Source organism: Portunus trituberculatus, chromosome 41 (assembly GCF_017591435.1).
Source record: "Portunus trituberculatus isolate SZX2019 chromosome 41, ASM1759143v1, whole genome shotgun sequence".
Lineage (NCBI taxonomy): Eukaryota > Metazoa > Arthropoda > Malacostraca > Decapoda > Portunidae > Portunus > Portunus trituberculatus.
This window is the reverse complement of record NC_059295.1, coordinates 5,617,378-5,637,773: the sequence shown is the minus strand read 5'-3', so window position 1 is coordinate 5,637,773 and position 20,396 is coordinate 5,617,378. Positions and strand designations below refer to the sequence as shown.

The 20,396-nt window shown below is 39.1% G+C and overlaps 1 protein-coding gene and 1 long non-coding RNA gene across 4 annotated transcripts in view; both read right to left on the bottom strand.

The window, feature by feature from the left end:
- LOC123516416 (clarin-2-like) overlaps positions 1 to 20,396 on the bottom strand; it is a 366,448-nt gene that overhangs the window by 54,424 nt on the left and 291,628 nt on the right. The window lies entirely within an intron of this gene.
- LOC123516422 lies at positions 15,350 to 17,134 on the bottom strand. Its single transcript, XR_006678181.1, has 2 exons — positions 16,279 to 17,134; positions 15,350 to 16,102 (listed from the first exon to the last, which is right to left on the bottom strand). It is a non-coding gene; the product is annotated as an uncharacterized LOC123516422 (long non-coding RNA).

Here is a 20,396-nt window from a genome sequence, read left to right as displayed (position 1 = left end):
AGACGTCTTTTACGGGTTCGACTTGGGAGTGTTCTCTGAGGCTACTGCTCTAAATGATGGTGTCCCACAGGGAAGTATTCTTAGTGTTACACTCTTCGCAGTCGCCATTAATGGTGTTATTGATACTCTCCCAGATGGCATTCACAGCTCCTTATATGTTGATGATTTATGTATTTCATTTGCTGCTGCTAGGATGTCACTGATTGAGCGCAAGCTCCAACTGGCGATCAATAGGGTGTCCAGTTGGGCCAACATGAACGGTTTTCGATTCTCCACCTCCAAGACCGTAGCCATGCATTTTGTCGCAACCGTGGTGTCCATCCAGACCCGGATTTATACCTCGCCAATAGACGCCTCTCATGCGTGGAGGCGACTCGATATCTTGGCCTTTTATTTGACAACCGTCTCACCTGGGTTCCCCATTTCCGTTCTCTTAAGGCGTCTTGTCGGCAGGCATTATCCCTTCTTCGGGTTTTAAGTCACACCTCTTGGGGTGCGGACAGGGACACGTTGCTGCTGCTTCACCGTACACTCATACTTCCCAAGCTGGAATACGGCTGTGAGATCTACTCATCCGCAACGGATGCACGACTACGCACGCTTGACTCCGTGCATCATGCTGGGGTCCGCTTGGCTACAGGTGCATTTCGGACATCTCCAATACCTAGCCTTCTAGTGGATGCTGGTTTCTGGCCGCTCGACCTCCGGCGCCAGTCTTCGATGCTCCGGTGTTGGTTTCGCACCCACCGTCTTCCTGATTCTGTCCCTTGTCTGTCAATGTTGCGGGACTCGCGTTCGCAGGCAAATGTCACTCGACCGAGTCTCCCTAAACCTTTTGGCCTTAGAGTTGCAAATCTCATGGCGGAGTTATCTATCGACCCCACTCCTGTGTACTTTTTCCGGCTCCCACGAGTCGGTTATTGGCAGCTTCCTGTTATCTCATTATGCCCTGCCATGGATGGCAAGAAGGATTTTCTGCCAGCTCTGTCCCACACACGGTTTTTAGAACACTTTTTTATGCATTCTGATGATATCCCTGTTTTTACTGATGGTTCCAAATCCGACGCAGGCGTTGGATTTAGTGTGGTTTTCCTCTCTTTTTATCGGTCTGGCAGCCTTCCTTCAGTGGCATCCGTCTTTACTGCGGAGCTGTCTGCCATAGTCCTAGCTTTACAAATAATTTTTACTCTACCGGTTTCGTCTTTTACAATTTTTAGTGACTGTCGCAGTGCTCTTACTTCTCTCTTGCACTATATCCTTTAACCCTTTGGTTTTATCAGCCCTGGAGTGGCTATACCTTCTTACACAACGAGGATATCGTGTTGGGTTCTGTTGGGTCCCTGGTCACGTTGGTGTTCCAGGGAATGAACACGCAGATCGCCTCGCTAAAGAGGCAGCAAGTCGCGCTCCATCTCCTGCCTCTGTTCCGTTTCGAGATGTCTTTCCTCTAATTCGTGAGGCAGTTGCAGCAATTTGGCAGAGGAGATGGCTAACGGGGGTCGCAACCTCGAAAATGGGAGAGATCACTATTTCCTCTATCCCTCACTGGACATACACCCATGTTCGGGATCGACGTTTACAGACTTTATTGGCGCGACTGCGTATAGGTCACACGTACCTTACACAAAGGTACCTGTTGACCAGGGACCCTCAACCTTGCTGTGATGACTGTCTGGTGCCGCTTACCGTGCGGCACCTATTGGTAGAGTGCCCTAGTTTGATAGAGTTACGACACCGCTACCTCTACCGCTGTCGCGGTAGAGATAGCGGTGTCTATATCTCAAAGGTCCTTGGACCAGAGTGCCTGGCCGAAGGCCATGACGTTTTTAGATTTTTGGGAGAAGCTGGCCTTCTCCTAAAGCTGTGAATTTTATTTCAATTTATTGTATGTATTTTAATGTTTTATGTATATTATTGTAGTTTTTTGTTTTTACCTACCATTAATTTTATCGTTTTTACTTGCTTTTAGTTATTTTACGAATTGTTTTAAACCCTTTTTGTTTTAATTAAATAGTTTGATGAGGCGCCATATGACCTCCTCTGTTGCGGTGCCTAACACAATATCCCCCCTCCCCCCTCTGACACGGAAACAGTAATAATTCCAGAGAAAATCAGCATAATACCTCCTCAGGTCCCCCCAACTGGCGAGTTTTTCGCTGATCCTAAGGAAGGATTGGAGAAATAGGGCAAGATACAGAAATGAGATTGTGATCGGAGGAGCCCAACGCAGATGATACGATAATAGCACAAGAAGAGGGATTAGAGATAAGGAAGAGATTAAGAATGTTTCGCATGTCTCCAAGTCAGTCAGTAAAATGCGATTAAAGTGTTGCACCAGTTGAAGTAAGTTCACCAGGATGGTCAGTGAAGGGAGAGGAAAGCCAAAACTTGTGGTGAACATTGAAATCTCCAAGAATGAAAATCTCTGCGAAAGGGTAGAGGGACAGAATGTGCTCCACTTTGGAAGGTATATAGCCAAAGAATTTACTATAGTCAGAGGAATTAGGGGAGAGATAGACAGCACACATAAATTTAGTTAGAGAATGACTGTTGAGTCTAAGCCAGATAGTGGAAAACTCGAAAGATTCAAGAGCGTGGTTAAGTTAAGTAGTTGCACACACAGACGCAACATCCAGCTTTGGAACGAAAATGAGAATTGAGAAAGTAAGAGGAAAAAGAGAAGGGGCTGCTATTAATTACCTTAGACAGCTGTGTTTTGGTGAGGAAAAGAAGATGAGGTTTAGTAGAGAAGAGGTGGTGTTCCACAGATAGAAAATTAGATCCAAGACCGCGAATGTTGCAAAAGTTAATGCAGAAAAAGTTTAGGGAGGTGTCGAGACAATTGGGGTCGTTATCAAGAGAGGAGAGTGACCTGGCGACATTTCTGGTCTTTTCACTCCGAGGTTGTGTTTGGAGTAGCCATTTTTAAATTTAAATTTCAATTGAAAACTATGTGTGGTAAGTGCATGTAGTTTTGTGTGAAGGAGAGTTGTCTTTAGAGGGCATGCTGTGACTGCCCCCTTGAGTTGTGAGACTCAAAGGAAAACGTTCAACAAGATCACAACTAGCTTTAATGGAACCTCCTCCTGTGTAGTAGCAGCAGTACCTAGTACTATTACTACTACTACTACTACTACTACTAGTAGTAGTAGTAGTAGTAGTAGGAGTAGTAATAATTATGATTATTATGATAGTAATTACTTTATTGTTAGTAACAGTAGTAGTAGTAGTAGTAGTAGTAGTAGTAGTAGTAGTAGTAGTAGTAGTAGTAGTAGTAGTTGTAGTAGTTATTATAGTAGTAGTAGTAGTAGTAGTAGTAGTAGTAGTAGTAGAAGTGACAACAGTAGCAGCCGCAGCAGCAGTAGTAGCAGTAGTAGTAGTAGTAGTAGTAGTAGTAGTAGTAGTAGTAGTAGTAGTAGTAGGTAGTAGTAGCAATTGTAGTAGTAGTTGTATTAACAGCAGTAGCAGCAGCAGCTGTTACTGCTATTTTCAATGTTATTATTATTATTATTATTATTATTATTATTATTATTATTATTATTATTATTATTATTATTATTATTATTATTATTATTATTATTATTAGTAGTAGTAGTAGTAGTAGTAGTAAAGGAGGAGTAGTACCAGAGAGAGAGAGAGAGAGAGAGAGAGAGAGAGAGAGAGAGAGAGAGAGAGAGAAATACGCTACGATACTGGAGAAAAACCCATTTGTAATTAGCCGGGCGCGGGAAAATTTGGGAGAGGTTGTGATATAGTGCAGCAGATTTAATGAGACCTGCTTTTCTCGGTGCTCCGTAAACCTTGCCTAAAATATTATGATGACGCTTTTTCCATTGGCTCGCCAGGCACCATCTCACAAATGGATACAGGCCTTCCTTTTGTAGCGATTCCACATAGCACAAATATTCTTGCGACAGAAAAATCGCACACACACGCACACAAGCACACACACACACCCTTCCATCACCAAAATTTCATACAGAATGTATTTCTCTCCGGAATCATATTAGGTCTGTTCTCCAACGAGCAAGAGAGAGAAAAAAAAATAATAATAATAGGTACATTACTATAATAATACTATAATTACTATAATAATAATAGGTACATTCATTACTAGATTTTTTTTTTCAAGATCTATCTCCCATTGTGATTTCTGGTTAACGAAAAACATATCTAATAACTTTGCTTCTCCATCTTTTCCTCCAGTATTTCATCTTTATGGCACAACTACCATCCCATCCCTTTGCTCAAGGGTTTGATAAAATCTGTACTTAAGATGATTCAAGGTTTTTCTTTCTTCTCCACCTTCCAAATACTTCAAGGTATTAAGATCCTTTGCATCCTTATCATCTCCTTACTGACCTTGACCAGTGGAAGGCTTGTAGACAGACTAAATGGGGTTCCTCCTATTGTTTTATGAAACTTTGCCTCCGTGCATATATCATGCCTAGTAAAATTCTGCTGCTCTGCTTATCTTACCTTTCTTTCCTTCTTGCTAGAAGTTTGTCTACATTCATCTTGTTCCTAATAAGGGTGACCGTTCTGATCCCTAAAATTACCATTCTATTGCTTTAATTTCCTGCTTTGCATGTTTTTTAAACATCTGTCATTACACAATTTTTTTTTATTCTTTCCTTACTGAGCCTTGGTCATCGTCTTTTAAGGATTTTGATGAAACTTTGGTTATTACTTAAGCCGGATTCACACGTGCCAATTTGAGACTGTGATCTTACGTACGTAGAGTTTCCGACTCGCAATCGAAGCATAACGACTGCAGAAAGCAATCGCAAATCAAGAGACCAATACATTGGTGTTGCTAGTCAATTTGCGATTTTTTTTTTACGTCGTGACGCCACGGAGTAGGTTTTGAAAATGTGGTCTCCAAAGATAAAGAAGGTTGGTAAGGGAAAAGTACCTCTTGGCCATTTCATCACCTCACACAATAAAAATCACACCATCTTTTTTCAAGTCACCAAATGCTAGTAATGTGATGTAATGCAATGCTTATGATGTAAGTAAATGTGAGAAGGACAATATACGTTTCATGATCGAATCAATATATTGTTAGGCTAAAGTGATTTGTGTGTAGGGGCGGTGGGGGGAATACTGGTCAAGAGGGGGAATACCATCCTGGGTCAAAATTCCCGCTAGGGGAGATCTATCATGGACCAGATTTTCCCCTGATTAAAGACTGAGTACGCATAGTTACGAGTATTTATAATTGCCTCCGCGAATAAGTGCGAGTCACGACGAATTATTTGAAATTTCAAATTTCAACTTGTACTGCTCACGATTTAGTACAAGTTGTACGAATTTGCAACAAATACGCATTGTTAGGAGTTGTCACGAGTGTCTACACGAGTCGGTACGAGTGTCTACGAGTTGGTAGAAATCTCCTGTATAAAACGATCTTTCACGAGTAATTAACGAGTTGTTATGATGAGACGTTACAAGTTACTGCGACTTCGCAAGAATGTTTTATGAGTTTGTATTACCTACAGAGATTAATATTTTCTGTACTATATATAGAGGGTGGAATGGAAGGGAAGAAACTGTCTCCCTATCACTCTTACGTAATATGCTTCTGATGATAATCTTCCATATTTCGTCCTTATTAAACCATACTGTTAAATGAGCACCAGGTAAGGGGAAAATTTTACTGATCAAAATAATCAAATAGCTATAGTAATCATTGCACTTGCACACTTTCAAAACACATGATGTAGGACACAATTCACACCTGTGACTGGATTGGTCAAACTGAGGGCCTTCTCCAAGAACCGTGTTTACTTTCATTGTCTTTGGATTTGTCCCTATCTCTTGGCTAATTCTATCGGCTCTGTAAGGAGACTGACAACTGAGTGTTTTTTTTTTTGTTTGTCGTTGTTGTTTTTTTGTTGTCCTTGGCCAATCCTCCTCTCTTTCTTAACAGTAAAAACAAACACAAAAATCTTCAAACCTTTATCATATAAGATCCAGTTGTTGGAGTACCACTGAGTGAGATTTATTTCATTGGTATCGTCGAAGGTCACCCGAGTCAGTTTCATTTTTTGTGCCCCTCGATTGTTTTCTTATCCCTCAATAGGCATAGTTTCCTGCCTAGAAAACAGGAATAGTGATGTTCTGGATGTCGAGATGCTGGCCGTCTGATTCTGTAATTTACTGGGCCTCTTGCATTATATATGTTTTGTTAGTTGTCAATCTTTACCGCTCCAGTAAGTGGTGAATGAGGCCGAGTTTTTTTCTTTCTCCTCTGAGAGAAACAGCTCCTTCGACAGGAGTGCATGTGTCGTTAGAGACTGACGTAACATGATTGACAGGGCTGTATTGGCAGGTCACCGCAAATGTGTATATAATAATAATGATAATAATAATAGTAATAATAAAAAAAAAAAATAATAATAATAATAATAATAATAATAATCTTTATTTCAGTAAAGAAATGCAATATAAAACCTTCTGTCAAATCTAATTAAATGAAAAAAATATGAATAAAAATGTCCACAAAAAAAAAAAAAAAAACACTAAAACAAATAAATAGCGTTTACATGATGCCTCGTTATGCTTACAAAACAAGTAATATGGGGTAAGATCAATACACTTACACATTCAACATACACAGTACCATCACAACTATTCCCTAACCTGAATGTACAGTAATGTTTCCCACTGCTGCCACAGAGGGGACACCCAGCGTGCGTCGCTGTTGGTGATGCTTTTTACCACCGAGTTGTTCGTTCCAAGTATTTTTAATTTGAGATTAACAACAACTCTGCCTCTTTTCATAAATACCTTTCAATCTTACATCTAGGAACATCTCTGATGTGCTACTCCATGGTGGAACGTTGACGAGTCGGCGAAGAACATTATTATAATTACCTCATTTGATTAAGTGTAGCGACTTTCATATTACTCCACAGGGACAAGCAGTACACATTATAACAGAAAGCCGGAACAGTATACATTTAACGTTTATGGAACATGACTTAAATTTGCTTACAACCATATTACCCCTGGCACTTAATTTCCTATTTTGATTCATTACATCAGCATTATCATTTGTTAGACTACATGAAATGATAGTTATCAACAAATTCCAACACTTTGCCACATAGTTTTAGTATTGTGTTTTGGTATACCATAGAATATCTAGAATGTAAAAGCAGTCAATTCGTTATTTTGGTGTTAAAGATCACAAAATGGCGCGTGCAAAAAATTCAGACAGCAAACATACGACATAGGGACTGACTAGAAGAGGTGACAATGACTAAATCGTCTGCCCCGACACAAATTATTCATTGGGTTGTTGGCTATGTGACAGCCGAGGTTACTTTCATTAACAATGTTCAACTCATCTATGAACATATTAAGTAGATACGGGCTAAGTAACGAATCCTGTCGTATCCCATTTTGCATGTGAAACTCATGTGACAATTGTTCATCCCAGTCCACACAAATAGCCTCATTCACATAACAAACTCAAAATATTAATAGTTTTTTGAGGGGCACGCTCCGCTCTAATATTTGGTAAAGTATTTATAATAGGATGACAATCATAGGGCGATAATTATCGCTAACTGCAAAATCCAAAAGCCTTCCTTTCAATAACTTCATAATTTTAGCGTGCAGTAAAAACTATACGATATAAGGGATAAAAATACTAAAATAGTAACATGACATCCACGATAAAACTCATAAGGCACATTACATATAATTATCAAGGCCAAAGCTTTGCCATCATTCATCTTGTTTATAATATTCTTTACTTCTTCAACTGTAACATGATAAAATATGTACAGCATCATGGTGGTTACGGTGAGCGAAAAATTCCTTCTTGTGTGCTTCATCTTCTAATGAGTTAAAGATCGAGGGGAACTTCAGCGTCCCTGACATTATATTGAGAATATAATTTGATATTAGGAAATTTTGGAATTATTGCCATTCTGAAACCTCCAGACCATAAATTACCATATATATATATATATATATATATATATATATATATATATATATATATATATATATATATATATATATATATATATATATATATATATATATATATATATATATATATATATATATATATATATATATATATATATATATATATATATATATATATATATATATATATATATATATATATATATATATATATATATATATATATATATATATATATATATATGAATGTTTTATCTCTTGATAATGTGCATACAACCTTTGGCATCCTTACCAGAGTCCAGAGCAGGAGGTGGTGGACTGGTGGTAGATTGTGTCTCTCTCACCATACTCTCACTTTCAGTCTCAAACTCTCAGTTACAGTGTTGCCAGATCTACCGAAATTTCATGAGATCTACTGAAATTCCGACGAATCTCACGAAATACCGAATTATTGCTGCAATCTACAGAATTTTGATAGGTTCTCCAGAATATATCCAGAAATTAAACTTTCCCGTTACTGGTAGTTCGAAATTCATGAGAGGGGAAGGGAGTGTGCAGAGCAAAAGGGGTGGGGGGTTAGCGAAGCTAGGCCTCTGGTAGTGCCTGTGTAGTCCCCACAATAGTATAAATAATATCTATTCAGTTTATAACCCTCCCATACCCTTGTTTGTTTCCCACGTAACATGTCCCTCCCTTCCCTTCCTTCTCCCCACTCCCCCCGAGAAATCAGACTCAGTACACGTATTTGACCTCCCTTCCCCCCTCCACTCCCCAGTAGTAAATGCGTATTTTGCCTCCCCTTCCCCCCTTTGTGGATCATGGATAATGAGCCAATGTACCCACACCTCTCTACCTTCATGCTTAATTTGTTGTGCTTGCCTCATTCAAGAGCAACGGTGGAGCGAGTATTTTCAAGCATAAATCGCATGAAAAAAAACTGAGAAACAGACTGTCAACTAAAACCATTAGTGGGATGCTTCACACAAAAAAGAATTATATAAAATTATAATTGTCATGATTTTGAAATGAAAAAAAAAAAATGGTTAAAAGAATAAATAGTGAAATGTACAAGAACAAAATGATGATGAAGTAGAAGACTGATGTATGTTAGGCTAAACTAAGGTAGTTCGTTTTGTTTTGTGAAAGAAGCTTTTTTTTTTTTCTACCAGCATATTATAATAAAGTATTACAGTACTTACAGAAAGTTTCTTAATTTAATTTCACTGCTTCAAATATGTTCATAAAGAAACATTTTTAATTTGATTTTATGTACATATATCATCGAGTGTGTCTACTGATTTTTTTACCTATATCTACTGAATTTTTCCGCACATTTCTACTGAAATTTTACCTGCGCCATCTGGCAACACTGCTCAGTTAGTACGTGGCCACGAGTCAAAAGGGAAGGTGTGTCATTTTGCTCTCTACTTTTTTTTTTCAGAAATAACGGCCTTACAGGCATAAATTGATGAGAATTAGAATCAGAAATTTCAAGAAGAGAAGACAACAAGAAAGAAACAATTTAAGCGTATCATTGCGTGGCAGCTGTGGCTGACAGCTTGACCATGAATTCCTGCATCCCTCAGTTACGTGTGTTATCTCCCCTACACCATCCCCTCGCCTCACTGCCACGCCTCACTGCCATGCTTCTCCACCCTCTCTCTATATCATAGGACTGCTATGATCTTTGCAAGCACTGTTTCTTTTGACAAGCATCGTTACACTTATTTCTACAAAAAATAGAAGTAATACACCTCACTAAAATCAAATTTCCCGAAAAGAACATTATAAAACTTAGTACTTAAACTAACAACTGAAAATTCCAAAGTATTTTATAATCACTTTTAGAATTAGGAGTAACATCCTTAGAAAGGTTATTAAAATCGATTGCAACGAACAATGAAAAAATTATCAGATAGTGTAGCTTCATTATTAATATAAATTTCAGTACTATTTTTTTTTTTTAGCAAACTTGATAATGTAACACAGTGAACCATGACTTAAACATGGAGGCATTATTTATATGTGTGACTGAATGCCGTGCAAGAATAGCCACATCATTCTCAATTAATTCAGTCATCATAATATACAATAGATCATAATATTTTTTGCCAACTTCAGAATTAAAATCCCCTATTATTTTCACTCCGGTCACATCATGTTACTCTAAAAAAAAAATACCTTCCAATTTTCTCGTATATTTTGAAAATTCAGGCAAACTCTCTTCAGAATAATATGGTAGATACATGTTAATAAATACAGTTTAAATTAACACAATTATATATATATATATATATATATATATATATATATATATATATATATATATATATATATATATATATATATATATATATATATATATATATATATATATATATATATATATATATATATATATATATATTTTTTTTTTTTTTATGTGATGGGCACCGTCTTAATCCCCTTTAATTCATTATTTCATTATATGTGAAGCCTATGGCCACCCATCGCGGGCCCCTCGGGCTGTTCTGTTGAGCAGACGACCTGCCACCCTCTCTTTGTTTCCACCATTTTGTTGTGTCTGCGAGCCTCAGTCTCAAGGTAGCCTTCAGCGGAGATAGACACGCACTCTCGTCGGTCTGGCACAGTGTTAGGGAGATTCGTGTTGCTGGGCTTCTCTTGTTGCTCACTAGTCATCGGTCTGGGAGTTGTGCCCTCCCTTGAGTAGCTGGCTTGTTACTCGGTAGACCGTGGCTGTGTAGGACAGCGGGCTTGTTGTCCTAAGGACAGTGTGGCCGGTTGGGGCTGCATTCCCTGTTTGCGTTCGTGCACTCGGGTGTGGCGACGCGGAGGGACGCGTTATTGTTTCGTCCCGTTGTTGCTGTTGGTGGCCGTGGTCACCAGTGTGTTTGGTGGGCGGCTGTGTGCCCCCATCATCTGTTGTGTAGTATCAATAGTATATTGTTTATAGTACCGGCCAGTCTTCAGCGGAGTTAACACGTACGTTCTCGGCACAGGAAGAGACACTTGTTGCTAGACTGTGCTTTACAAGTACTCATTAGTCATTGGTCTGGGAGTTGTGCCCTCCTGTTGAGTAGCTGGCTTGCTACTGGGTAGACCGTGACTGTTGGAGCGACGGGCTTGTTGCTCTGGGAGAAGTGTAGTTGGTTTGGTTGCACTTCTGTTTTGCGTCCGTCCTGTACTTTGGCGGCAACGCGTGGGAGAGACGCAACATTGTCTCGTCCTGTTCGTTTTGTTGGTGGCCGTAGTCACCAGTGGGGTTTGGTGGGCGGCTGTGTGCCCCCACCATCTTTTGTAGAGTTTCAGTTGTAAACTGTATTGTAGTGGTAGTAGCCACGCACACTATTGAATGCTGAGAGGCTTCATGTCGGCCAGTGGTGCGCAGTTGTCGTCCGCCAGACTTGTCTGCGACGAGTATTTGGGCTCAGTGTATAGTGGGTGTCACCTGTAGGTGGTGTCTGGGCTTGTGTGTACATCACCGGATGTGCTGTACACATCATATATTGCAGTAATAGTAGGCTAGGGAAGTCAGTCTGACAGGTGTTAGTAAGCACTTGTTGTAGTAGGATAGTATAGTAATATATACTGCACGTTTTGTCCCAGTCTGTGAACCCTCACAGCCTGGGTGCAAGGCGTGCGGAGAGGCATTAATACTTCATAGAGAAGTGGGTGGAATTGTCCTTGTGGGCGGTTTCTCTAAGGGGTATTAAGGCCTTGCCCTGTTACACATAACATCTACCATTTATAAATTCTACTTGGTTGGGTACAGGAGGAGAAGGAGTTGCTGAGGAGATTCCCTTACAGTGGGGGAAATTATACACTGTTGGCGACCTTGAAAGAACCTGAGGGTTACGGCGGCTGTGAGTTATAGTAGTGGGGACTCTGTGGAGTTTTATATTCCCCACGGTACTGACCGTAACACAGTTGGCGATTTTGCCAGAATAACACTCGAGTGAGCTGTAGCAGTTAACCGCAGCCGTGTGACGTACGTAAGCCATAACAATATATATATATATATATATATATATATATATATATATATATATATATATATATATATATATATATATAATATGGATAAGGTCTTAAGCTTGGGATCGGGCGGACGTCCATGCTTAAGTTCGAATCTCACCAAGTGCCGTCTTGAAACTACGTAATTTGTCGGGTGGTTTAAAGTTACCTACTTACCATGATACCCAGTTTCTAGGTGAAGGTGTAATTGTCTTGCACCAAAGATTCCCTTGATTGGTGATATGGGCCCTAATATGGGTACCACTATAAATATAATTACCTGCGCCACTAATGAGTGGAAGCTGGACAGCGTTTCCCATATATATATATATATATATATATATATATATATATATATATATATATATATATATATATATATAAACTGTAACTAAGCATTTCCTCTCACTTTCCTTATATATGTTATGTTTGCTTGGAAGAGGATGGGACAAAGCCCATAGTTTTCCTCAGCGCAGGGGGAAATTACTTTTGCAGGATCAGGAGTGAGGAGCTGTTCAGGAGGTTTAAGAAGGCTTTGGCAAAGATCAGGAATAAGGGTGCGACTCCTGTTGTATGTGGTGTGGTGCCGAGGAAAGGACGAAAGGACTGGAGGTAAATGGCTGTCCAGGGCTATTGCAGTGAATTGGAGGCATGCAGATTATTGTAGGAGCAATGGATAGGCTTTCATCAACAACTGGGACCTCTTTTATGGCAGGCACACTTCGTATGCCAGGGATAGAATGCTTTTATCACGCCAAGGTGTTGGAGTTTTGGCTGGAGATCTATTGGAGTCAATGCAAATGAGGATGTCTAGAAAGATACATGGGATGAGGGATATTCCCTATGAAGTGAGATTGAAGAAACTCAATTTCCATTCCTTAGAGAGACGTAGGTTAAGAGGAGACTTGAAGAAAGTATTTAAGTGGTATAAGGTTTATAACAAAGGGACATGAGCGAAGTTCTTAGGATCAGTAGCGTTGACAGAACAGAGATAATTGGTTTAAACATTGAGAAATTTAGGTTTAGGAGGGAAATGGGAAGAAACTGGTTTTCAAATAGAGTAGTTGATCAGTGGAACGGATTCATTGGTCATGTAGTCAGTGCTGAGTCAATAGGGAGCTTTAAAAGAAGATAAGATAATTTTATGGATTGGGATAATAGATGGAATTAGGTAGCTTTGCTCACGTGTAGACCTGGCGGTCTCTTGCAGATTCCCTCTTTTCTTATGCTCTTATGTTCCTACCTCGTAGTGAATTGAATGGAAGCGGCACTCCCCTTACTCCTTCGAGAGCAAAGATGGTAGTGGCAAGAGGACGGGAAAATTTATTAGTCTTCCAAAAGGACTCATGATAAAGAACATACTTTAATCAATACATTCATCCTACAGGAGAGGAGTTGGCAGCTATGCAGCATCACAACACTTCCAGCAGCCTCCAACCCTCAAGCCTCCTCCTCCTTTTAATGCAAGTGGTGATGCTCTTGGACGCCCAGTGCAAGTTCGGCCCGCGACACCGCGAGCAGTCACAACTTCTTCAGAGGGCTCTGGTCACAACACCTTACCCTCAGAGGCCCACCCTTACATGAAACTGAGGAGTAAGAGGAGGAGGAGTAGCAGGAGGAAAATGAGGACCTAAAAAAATGGAGAAAGAGGAATAAATGTGAGAGCAGGGACAAGAGGTAAAATAAATTAAAGAAATAAAAAATATAAAAAAAAAGGACACAAGAATAAAGGAAAAAAAATGTAGAAAGAAGAGGGAAATGTTAAATACTAAAGTGCTGATTAGGGAACGAAAATAAATACTGTTGGAGGTGTGTTACATTACTATAGAACTATTTCTTTCATCATTTATGTCTTTTCATAAAGCGGAAATTTTTTCCCAGTATCTTTCATTTTTATCATAATTAAATATGATTGAACCTGGATCCTGCTGCTATTGCTATTGACGCGGGAACCTCCAAGGAAACTGATAATTAAAGTAAGAACTTTCATAAATGTAATCGCTTTAGCCTAACGGAAGTAACATTAATTACGTATACGAGAAAAAAAAAGTATTTTGCTGAATATATTTTCTCAATTTACAAAAGGAACTCACTAAAGAAGCATAGTGTCGCAACACAAACACTGATACTGAGCGCAATGCATTTAATTTTCCATAGTTCCGTCCTTGGCATATTCGTATTAGCTATTTAGCGTCCGTAATTTTTTATTTATTTAATTTTGTTTGCTGAGAGTCTTAAGAAAAATAAGACTAAATGAATAAGGGGTATAACTAATCGTATTTTCTCTCTCTCTCTCTCTCTCTCTCTCTCTCTCTCTCTCTCTCTCTCTCTCTCTGCATAACAAACAACCGAGTCATTCTTATCAAATACAACCTTGGAGCATCCCGTGGTCTGAATAAGCACCAGCCGCAGTAAGGTCCAAAGTAATAGCCAAGGGGAGAGTGTCTCATTCATATTAATGTACAGTATTTCCTTTCTGTGTTGCAGGAACGGCTGTGATGACAAGGTCTAGGCACCCTACTTGCACAGCAACCCACACACACACACACACACACACACACACACACACACACACACACACATTAGATCTTCCTATTAGAAATTTTGTAATCAACGATTAACATATTAGTAGTAAATAGGCACATCATTATGAAATGTAAATTCACAAGCGATGGATAAACGCGCTCTCTCTCTCTCTCTCTCTCTCTCTCTCTCTCTCTCTCTCTCTCTCTCTCTCTCTCTCTCTCTCACACACACACACACACACACACACACACACAATTCCGCCGTACAATATCCCTCCCCACCCAACGTTATATGTTTTGACATTTCATAAACAATAAAATGATAATCATTGTGTGGAAAAGTGTGAATATGAAATAAATACGTATATATATATATATATATATATATATATATATATATATATATATATATATATATATATATATATATATATATATATATATACTACACACTAAAATACGGTGGTATTTCTGTTCCCTGCCTTTCGGCGTCGGCGTGTGTGCTGTTTTGAGTAAAGAAAGCCCACGGTCTAGATATACAAGGTCCTCCATCCGCGCATCCATGATCACGTTTCTGACTCATGTGGGCCACGGGTCGGTATGATGCAGGGGCCCTGCGAGCCAGTCAGTAGGGGTGGGCAAGAATCGCTATTTTGAGTATCGCCGATTCCGATTCCAAAGTCTGTTGGAATCGCTGGTATCGATTCCGGTGTCACAGCCCACATTGCTTCCCTGCCCAGAGTTCCCCAGGAAGAATTAGGCTAGGATGTTTTGCCCAAGGGGGAATTACAGAATGGTCCATTTCTTCCCCCTTCAGTCTAGAATGTTCCCCCTAAGAAAATCAAGGATATAAGATACACACGACAGTTTGTATTGATTTATTTTAACACAAAGGTGCCATGGTCATATTGCTAATATTTGAACAAAATTCTAATAATTTTAAATCAACTGTACAAGTGGCTGTGAATAACACATCATTTTTATAGTTTAGATCATAATTCTTCAAAGTTAAGTACGCGTTCTGAGTTTTTCTCAGCCATTGGTAGAATTATTGTAAATTTTCAAATTAATTGTATGATGTGTTTTTGAGAATATTCCCTGACTTCAAATTTTTCAACTTAACTCTACCTTTATCTAGACATTTTGTGATCTCATCCGGACCGATCCATTTGTCCTCAAGTTTACCACCTATTCTGTGATTTTTATTTTTCTTCATCAAAACAAACTATCCTACTCTCATTTCGTTTGTCTGGGACATATGTTTTGCATCATAATACTCCTTTTGCCTCGCCTGTGCCCTTTCTATGTTCTCCTGTACCTTGTTATGAGCCAAATGCTGCCTGTCATACTTGTTTGGTAATGTCTTTAATTGTGTCCACTGTCGCAGTGTTGCCAGTTGCACTTTCGTCTCTCGTCGCACCGAAGTCCGTATCAACGGATAGTATAGGATGACGACCACACATAACGTAGAATGGGCTGAGTTTCGTGCTGTCATGTATCGCAGTGCGGTAGGCAAACAGAATCCCAACCATGTGCTCATCCCAGTCATCTTGGTTTTCATTTACGAATTTTGAGATCGCCCGTTCTAGTGTCTGGTTGAAACGGTTGAAACGTTCCTGTAGAGTAAACACGAATTTGGAATATACAATTATTAGTTAGTGTCAAAGGAGGTCTTCTAACATTCTCAGATGAAGAAAAAAAAATAGAATTTTTAGCTGTCATAGAAAAGGGGTTACTTTTTTAGCAATTACTTTTATCTAAATACACTTTCCCCGATCACCCTGGTACATACCTGTAATCTGTTGGTCTGTGGATGGTAAGCTAATGCAATTCTGTGATCAATTTTAAGTTTCTCACAAAGTACATCATTTAGATGATTCACAAATTCACGACCTTGGTCAGTAATTAAGGTTTCAAAACATCCATTGTACAGATAGTTCGAATGAGAACTCGGGCTACTTCAGCGGCTGATTTACAAGGCATTACTTCAGCAACTGGCCATTTACTGAAATAATCAGTCAACCCACAAATGTATTGGTTTCCATTCCTTGATATAGGTAGTGGTCCAATGAGATCCATTCCAACCTGTATCCAAACATCATTGGGAACTGGAACTGGATGCAATTCTGGAGCTTGCATTGGTAGTTTGTTAGAATTTCTTTGGCACTTGTCACACTGATTGATATATTTCGAAACACCATCTTTCATCCCTTTCCAGTAGAATTTCTGCGAGATTTTATTTAAAGTTTTGTCCCTGCCAAAGTGTCCTCCTGATACAGGATTATAATGGCAAGCTTGAATTATCCTTTCCTTGTTTATACTTGATACGACTTTTTTCGGCATGTCAGTTCCTCGCTTTGGTTTATAATATAGTTCTTCATTTTCCAAATAGAATAGTTCACCTCTTCTCCGTATATCATGTTTTGTTTCCTTCGTTGCATCTTCAGGGTATTCGCCGTATTTCAGATATTTCCAAATATCGGAAGACTTGAGGTCTTCCATAACTGAAGCTTGCTCTGACTGTCTCTCTGCACGGACACTGAGGGACTGACTAAATTAAACTGTTAACCCGACTTGGTCAACTCACTTTTGAAGGGGGGTTGAGGGAGGGGTGAGCACACGACCACTAAACTGTAACCAACAGCCAAACTAGCCAACGATAAACAAACAACTGCTGCTTGTGAAGTTTATAAAGATGGAGTAGGGGGGCAGTTTAGGCTGGAGGGGGATAATTATCCTAGTCCAATCCTCCCCCTCGGAGAAACTATCCTAGGATACTTTGACCGGGGGAGGAAATATCCTAGGATACTTTGCCGGGGGGAAGAAATATTCTAGCATACTTTGCCCCCGAGGGGAGAAATGAGCGGGGGGAACTTTTAGACTGGTACACCGGAATCGATACCAGGACCAGGGAGCCAGCCGATTCTGGTATCGCTTCATACCATTCGCGATTCTGGTATCGCCTTTTTGCATCATCGATTCCGGAATCGATCCCACCGCTTTGTCTCCAGCGCGCGACCAGGGACGCCAGCCGGTTATTCTGGTATCGCTTCATGCCCTTCACGCCCACGACACTGGTATCGCCTCCTTGCAGTCACGATTGGCTTGGTATTGTGGCAGTGTGTGAAGCGATTCCAGAATATTATTCTTCTACACACACACACACACACACACGAGGGAGGCGGTGGCGCAGTGGATAAGGTGGTGAGCGTGGATGCAGGCAGACGTCCACCTACATGTCACCATGATACTCAGGTTCTAGGTGGTTACACCCAAGATGAGCTTGGGTGGTAATATGGGCCCTAATATGGGTACCGCTATAAATGATTGCCTGCGCCACTAATGGGCGGAAGCTGAACAGTGTTTACTACACTTAAAGTGAGCCTTCAGGCGCTATAGGGCTTACTGTAAAAAAAAAAAAAAAGACACACGGAAGAGGAACAAGTAAACAACTAATTGGTTGAGGTATTTAATACTTATTATGAAAATACTTTATTATACAAGATAAAATATTACAAAATATATTTCAGTGTATAATCACAGCGAACTTTATCACAGTTCCGTATCACAAAATGAAAGGGAGATTCTTATTAAAAATGCCAAACAATAATATAACCACAGGAATGGTAAAAATACATAATGCATTCTGAAAGTATGACAAAGTTGTTACATTCATAACTAAATATTTCTTTATTTCGCTGTATCCTTTCAAAGAAAAAAAATTATTTAGTTTGATATATATATATATATATATATATATATATATATATATATATATATATATATATATATATAGATATATAGATAGATAGATATGATATACCCTAGCCAATACTTCATCACAGTTCCGTATCACAAAATGAAAAGGAGATTCCTTTTAAAAATGCCTAACAATAATATAATCAAAGGATTGGCAAAAAATACATAATACATACTGAAAGTATGACAAAGTTGTTACATTCATTAGTAAATATTCCTTTATTTCATTATATCCTTTCAAAGAAAAAATATAGGATTTTATATATACAATATAAATATATGTATATTAAAATAAATATAATATATCCTCTCTCTGGAATAATAATTAAAGTTATCTCCTTATTCATGAGTAGCAGTCCTCTCCTTATTCAGGAGTAGCATTTTCTTTGTTGATTTAGTTCAAGTTCTTGTTGAGGAAAAGAATCATGTTGACATTTTTTTCTTTGAGCGTGCTTCGCCTTTGAGATATTAATTATCCTGCTTTGGAAAAAAAAAAGCCTCTCAGATGGCACTGATGGTGCTGGCACACATAAGATTTTCTTTACTATTTTAGAAAGATTTAGAAATAAGGGTGCCTTTTTCTTCCACCAAGAGAGAGGATCTTCACTTTTCAAAACTCTTGGCTCCTCAAAATATCGCCTTGACTCCATTAGAGCATCAGCAGATAGATTTGAGACTATTTGTGAGGTCTTTTCTGCTTTAGCATCAAAGCTATTCCACAGAGATTTTTTCCCTGACTTTGTTGTTGATTCAGGGAGGCTTGGCACAGAAGGTGCAGCTGAATTTTCTAAAGCCTCTTTATTGTTCATAGGGCGTACGAGTTTTTTTAAACGCTTTTCTATGGCCTTGATGTTGGAAGCATCAGCGAAGGGTAGCTTATTAAATCTGGGGTCTAGAATGGTTGCTGCGCCAACAATAAAAATCCCTTCCAATGCAGCAAATCTCCGACCCATCTGTTTCTTCAGTTCGTCACATAATGGAAAATTTGTTAATGTCTCTCCATCCATGTCGTCATCAATCATTTGCAGAGTCTTGCAGCCTCCTTACAGTTGGAATGACTTTAGAGAGTGATGTAAATTTTTCTGCTGATAGTTCTTTGGTAGTTTCATCAAAGTATTCCAAGAGAAGCATGGCCTTTTTTATGAGGCTTTGCTCACCACTACTTAGACATAAATTACTTTTTTCCAACCAAGCAAAGAGTAGTGGTGACAAGATTACTTTGCTCCATGAAGCGTTCCAGCATATGATTGGTAGAGTTCCACCTTGTCTCTACATCTTGAATAAGCTTCTTAACTGGAACATTATGCTGCACTTGAAGTTGACAAAGTTTATCAGTTGCTTTGACACTATGGTGGAAAAAGGTCACAATTTGTTTTACTTTATCTTTTACTGTTTGTAAATCACTTATATTCTTCAGAGAATCTTGTACTACTAAATTTAGTGTGTGTGCAAAGCATGGAATATTGCGCAATTTCATATGTGATTTTATTGTTGATATCATATTACCAGCATATCTTATTTATAATTTTCTATTTATTGCATATACTTGTAAGGTCCTCTGCAATATTCTCTGCTGTGTGATTTTTTGTTATCCTTGCTGTTTCTAAAACAGCTGATCTGATGTTAAAATCTGATGAAATGAAGTGTGCCGTGACTGTTATAAATCCTTGTGTTTGTCTGGACGTCCAAATGTCAGTTGTTAATGCAACGTCCTCAACATTTTCAAGTTCCTTGCTACTTCTTGTTCATACAGATTAGGCAAGAGAGTTCTTGTCATTTCACGGCGACTAGGTAGCTTGTAGCGAGGAATGAGTCCCAGAACAAAGTCCTTAAATCCTTTATTTTCAGTGATGGATAATGGCTGAAGATTATCTAGTTGATTATCTAGTTGATTATTTTTTGACAGAATCATTACTGTAAGACTGTGTTCTGTCTATGGTTTGCATCAATGTTGGTTGCGATGTTACGGTAGATGTTCCGGTGTAGCAGTAGGAAGTGGAACGTCCATGGAACGCCCAAGTTATCGTACCAACGCATGCGCAGTTGACGCGTTCCATGGACATTCCACTTCCCACTGCACCAGTAGAAAGTGGAATGGAACGCGTCAACTGCTGATATTTGTGAACGTGTCTAGCCCCGTGAAAGTTAACC